The sequence below is a fragment of the Equus przewalskii genome, chromosome 15 (genome assembly GCF_037783145.1).
Source record: "Equus przewalskii isolate Varuska chromosome 15, EquPr2, whole genome shotgun sequence".
Lineage (NCBI taxonomy): Eukaryota > Metazoa > Chordata > Mammalia > Perissodactyla > Equidae > Equus > Equus przewalskii.
This window is the reverse complement of record NC_091845.1, coordinates 38,210,249-38,216,248: the sequence shown is the minus strand read 5'-3', so window position 1 is coordinate 38,216,248 and position 6,000 is coordinate 38,210,249.

Sequence of the window (6,000 nt, the reverse complement as noted above, 5' to 3'; positions counted from 1 at the left end):
TTAAGAGTGTGGAATGCCCTCGAGACATCCCAGAAGCAGTGTCAGGGGTAATGGACAGGGTCATCTGAAGATCCAAAAGCAACCATGTGGGGACCTTGCCCAGAGGCAGCCCTTGAGGTGGAGTTGGTCAGTCCTTCCCAAGCCTGAGTGCTGTCAACAGCAGTAACCGGGCATCTCTGTGTGTAGGCAACTGCTAGGTGCCACACACACTTTGTCATAAATCCTTCTGTCTGGACATCAGGAACACCTTCCTTGCCCCGGTAGACAGATGAAGAGACTAAGGCTTAACCTGCCCAACATCACACAACCAGGAAGTGGCCATGCTAGAGTTTGAACCCAGTCCTCTGACATCCCAGCTGGAAGGGGAGTGAGCAGGCTGTAGAGGGTGACTGCAGCCCAAGGCCTCAACTCCCAAAGGGGTCCCCAATCCCCTGGTGGGGTGCCCCCAGGACTGACGTGGGCATCCAGGGCAAAGGGGAAAGGGGTAAGTCAAACAGAAAGCACCAGACGTGGAGGGAGCTTCCTCCCCTCCCAGCTGCCCCTGAGTGCCAATCTTTCACACTCCACAGCGGAGGAGCTGGGCAAAGAGCCCTGGGGGGTGGGGGTGGGGTTGGAGGGCAGTGAAAGTGGCTGCTACTGAAAGGAGACTGATGTACTCCGGATGTGGGGTGGGACTGAGAGACACCCAGACTCTGGTTCTCAGCTGACAGGTACCTGAGGAAAGTGAGTTCCATCTTAGCATAAGGGGATATGAAACCTGCTGTGTCAGGGGGATCATTTCAGGTCCCCAGGCCTGGGAGGTTCCGGAAGGAGGCACTGGGTGGATGTGCCTAAACCCTTATTGAAGGTATTCCACAGCTGAAGAGCTGACCATAGATCCCACTCTGCCTGCACGGAAGTCCACTGTCTCTTCCTCACTCTGCCCAGCCCCCTAGAGCTGTGGAGTTCATCCTTTCAAACCAAGTTTCATGTGGAACTCAAATATGTGTTTAAAAAAATGTAAAAGAAGCATCTTAAACATACACATATTTTGTGAGTTCACATTCTCAACACTTTCTTAGTATTAAGTCCATCTAGGCAAACAACGATGAGCACAAATGTTTGAACTGGGGGCCAGGATGGGGGTTGCTGTCTTATGTCAGCCTCAGCATCCAGTTTCTTTCAGTGTTTGATTTTGGTGGCACAGGGCCAAGTGACCCCTGGTTCTCACAGATAAGTGGTTGCAGATGGTGGCAGTTTCTTTCCTTCACAGGGACAGCAGGAGAAGCCTTATATCAAGCTCAGCACAAACTCGGTTCTCTGGACATGTGGGGAGGATTCTAATGTGTCATAATTTGGTATTATGCCCATTTAAGTCTGCATGTGGTTTTTTAATTAGGCTTTGTTCAGTTGTTAAAAATATGAAAGAAAGAAAAAGAGGAAAGAAAGGAGGAAGGGAAGGAAACAGAAAGGAAGGGAGAGAGAAGGAACTCACATGGGTTATCTGGGGAGGCCCTCCCTTGGGTTCTTGGTATAGGCAGCCTCTGCCTCTCCCAGGAAGCCAGCCCTGACTACGCAGCCTGGAGGCCCCCAGTGTCTCCACTCACCCATCTGTCCTAGCAAGTGATCTGAGCCACATGCTCCTGAAAAGTCTTGGGAGTCCATGGCCCACTCCTGGCTCTGGTGTGGACCTTTCAGGCACTCAAACTTTGGTTCTGGGGCAGGCAAGAAGCCCCCAAGCAGGGGTCACGGACAAGGGGCTTCCTCCAGGTCTAAGGTAATGCCTCCTAGGGTGGGAGTACTGGGGAACCCAGTGCTCCTGAAAGCCTGGTGTTTCGGTAGTTCTGGGTACCTTCATTTCTGGGAACTTGCTATGCTTTGGAAAGAGAGAAATGAGAAGCAAAACCCTGGGGCCCCAGCACCCCTGCCCCTCCCCTTTTCTATCTTCCTTCCGCTGAGTCACAGCCAAGAGCCCAGCACTCAGCCTCCTCTTGGGGCCACCCCAGTGGGGTCGAATTCAGGGTCATGTGAGGACACAGCATCTGGGATAAGTCCTCTTTTCTTGCCAACATCCTCTGTGAAGGCCCCAGTTGCTGAGGGCTGAGGCTACCTCCCAAGCCTGGGGAAGGGTTGACTGAGGTCCTTATCTGTCCTGTCTCCCCTGCCATCTCCAGATCCATTGTTCATCCACAGGCATTGAGCACCAACTGGAAGCCAGGCCTAGAAAGGTGGGGTGATTCAGGTGAGGTTCCGTCCTTGAGGAACTCGTAGACTTGAATATAGACTTCTGACAGGCCCCTAATGAGTGGCTGGATCCTTAGGCTTGCTCTGGTCAACAATGGGGAGCCATGGGAGGCTTTAGGCTCTGGGAAAGCCAGGCCACATCGTAACACACACATCACAGAGACTGCACACCCCTACACAGGTACCTACATGTACATGCATGTGCACAGGTGTGGGACTTGAGCACTTGGGTCCATGTCCATGATCACAGGTGTCTGGACAGGGTCTCCCTTGGAAGGGGGAGCTCTAGGCTCTGGAAACCAGGTCAGGACTGCATATGTGGGAGTGTCACCCTGTCTTAGAGGCCAAACTACTGCCTCTGAGTCAGGGGAGACCATGGGAGCTTGAACACTGCCCTCATTCAATGGAAAAGAAAGCTGAAGTGCAGAGGGCCCATGACTTGCCCAGGGTCTCATAGCAAGTTGGGAGAGATCTAGGAGGTGAATGAGCCAGACCTGGGCACCTTGTCCACATCCCTGACCTTTCTGGCCTGGCACTTGGGGCTTGACACCCCCTGCTGACCACGCTACATCAAACTCTGGGAGATGAGGCTGGTGATTCTCCTAGCAAACCCACCTGCGGACCAACCACAGGGTCCCCCCAAGCTTTACTGACCATTCCTGATATTTCCCTCACACACCTTTGCTTGGCCTGTCTTAGCTGCCTGGAATGACACCCCCATCTCAATCAATCGCTCTCTCTCATTCTTCGAATACAATCCAGACTTCCAAATTCTGCTTAAATGTTTCCTCCACCTTCTCTGACCCCCTGGAACTTTCCCCTGTCTCTAGCCTCCCCTCGGCCTTTGTCCCCCTCACTCCCACCCACTGTTCACCCACCTACTAAATGTAAAATTAACCCATAGAGCCCTAGGCTGGGGGTGGAGGGCCCTTGGTGGTTGGGACAGCAGGAGCCACACCCAGGCCAGGCAAGCCCTTCAGACTTTGCTAGGCACTGGTGTGGGCCCTGGACGTGGGGGAGGAAATAGCGCCTCTGCCAGGTGTCACCACCTGCCCCAACTCTGCTAGCAGACAAGGCCTGGAGCACTGCCCTCCAGGCAAGGTTGACCCTGAGGAGTATACCACTCCAGGTTTTGGTTATTCCTCTGCACCATGAGCATGCCTCAGCTGTGTGCTGGGCCCGTGCCTGTGTTTGGCAGAGCAAGGGTGGGGGCCAAATTGTCGAGAACCCTCAGGTTTGTTGAGTGTTGCCCTTTCACTAGAACACCCCAGACGGGGTTCTCTGCTCATTTGCAGAGCTCTTCCCTTCCACTGGGTCTCAGGAAGGAGGCAGAGAAGCTGCCTTTGCCCCATAAGGCTCTGAGCTCCATCATTACCTGGCTGTCCCCTTGCTCCCCCACCCCTGATTGGGAGCCTGAGAACCCTGTCCCAGGCTACAGCTGAAGGCTTTGCTGTGTCTCAGGGAATGGATCCCCTCTCTGGAATACCAGCTTATGTGCAGCCCCTAGTACAGGGCCAGTTCAGGGAAGGACATCAGGACCTTGCCTGCACACCTGGCTCCAGGCCCTGTAGAAGGTTTGGTGGGTTATCAGGGGGCGGGAGGGTAAAACTCATAGCCAAGAGGAAGATGGCTCTTGGTTCCCCACGCCTCATTTCCTGCTCCCCAGGCTACACCAGGCCCAGGCCCCTAGTGAAAAGTGAGCTTTGCTGCTTATCTCTTCTCAGATGTTATACAATATTTGTTGTTATTTATCGTACAGAGAGATGACCTCACTGGTTCTTGCTGGTGCATGGGAAAGCTGTTAATTTATGTTGGTTTGTCCTATAACTGGCCACTTTCTTGGTTTCTCTTGGAGTTGTTCGTTCCTTCTCTTAGATTTTCTACATTGATGTTTTACCCCTGAAAATAATGACAAATTTGTCTTTTCCTTTTTAATTTTTGTAGCTCTTATTTGTGTTCCTTGTCTTATAGCTTTGCTAAGATCTTCGATATAATATTGAAAAATAGTAGTGGCTAGAGCATTTGTATCTTGTTTCTCATGTATGCAGGGATGCCTCTGGTGCCTTCTAATAGTACACTTGCTATTGATTTTGGACAGGGAGGCTTTCTCTAGTTCAAGATGGCTCAGTCTAGTCCTATTTGACTCAGTTTTGTTTGTTTACTTTAGAAGCTTAGTTATTTGCATCATTCATGCCACAAACCTTCAGTGAATATCTGCTGACTGTCAGTCTACCCTTGGTACTAGAGCATGAAGGAAAAATTGACACAGACACTGCTCGTAAGGAGCTCATGGCCTAGTAGAGGATAGAGGTAAGTAAAAAGGCCCTTATTCTTGGGCCATGCGGCATGCATTTGATCACTGTCTGCTCAGCATTGTGCCAGGCACTGGAGATGGGCAGTGTTCAGATAAGGCCCTGCTCACATGGAGCCCACAGTCTGATGGGGTCACATCCCCTCGCACTCAAGTTTCCATATAGCAGTTACAGTGCTCAGCCCGAGGCTTTCTCTGCTGCAGAGACCAGCTTGGTAAGTGACCAAAAGTGCCAGGAGCTCACCCTGTGGAGCAGCCCTAAGCCAGTGAAGGGTGGGAGTTGGTGGATACACACCCGAGCTTCTTCATCCCTTCTTCCTCCCTTGGGTGGGACAATCCTGAGGTGTGTTCTATACTATCTCTCAACTGAGGACTGAGCCTCAGGTGCCCACAGAGGGAACCCAGCCCTTAACACACCTGCTTTGGCTTCCTTCCCTTTCCTGTCTCACTTCCCCTCTCCTCTATGTCAGGAACTGGGAAAGCTCTGAGATTTTACCCAACTTGCAAGCTAACAAGTTGGCCTGCCATATTCCCAAGGATGCTGGCAGAAGACACCAGACTCCTGGTTCAGAAATAAACATCAGTTTTTTACCCACAGTAATAGCAGTAGACAGAGGATCAGCTTTTTCCTGTACCACTTTCCTGAACTCCAGTTCCCACAGGATGACCCAGTAAGGGCCAGATGATGCCTGTACATGCAGTGGGTTGCATTACAGGAGGAGAATCCTGAGTTCAGGGAACCCAAATCTTTCATAATAAGGCTTCAAGCAAACCTGCCCAACCTTTGCCCTAGATGGAGATATGATCTTTATTACACTGGACAATAAACAAATCTGCCTTTTTCCCCGGAGGGAGACGCTATCTCTCTCTTCTAAGGCTGCTCACTATAATAATCACCCTTGAAAGGATTTGAAACAAGGTTAGTCAGTGCTTCTACTGGCAAGTGTACAGAAATGGGAAAGACCCATGGGGAATTGTGTCCCAACACCCTACTGGTACTTCTTGGCATCACCTCTCAAATAAGCTATTTGGATCCTTGTACCAGAGCCTGCTTCTGGGGGAAATCCCCCAAGATGGGGCGCTGACGCTAAGTGGGCATTAGTGGATTTCTGATGTGACTCTCCTCTTTTCAGACCTGTCCTGCAAAGAATGCCGGGGAGCCACATGAAGGAAGAAGAGCTTTTCTCACCCAGAATCGATACTGTTGTGACTCCCAGGGAGGTGGTCCAAAGGATTCTTTGGGTTTCATTTTTCAGGTTTAAATTTAGTCCATCTAGAATTTATGGTGGTATCTTGTGTGTGGTGGACATTGGAGTTATTTTTTTCTGAATTGGTCTAATATCGTTTATTGGAAATTGTGCCTGGCCTGTCACCACTCTCTTCTAATCTGCCTGAGATCTGTTATTTAGAACATATGACAGACACACAAAAGATGAGTTCACAATAAGTGGACTAAAGAACACATG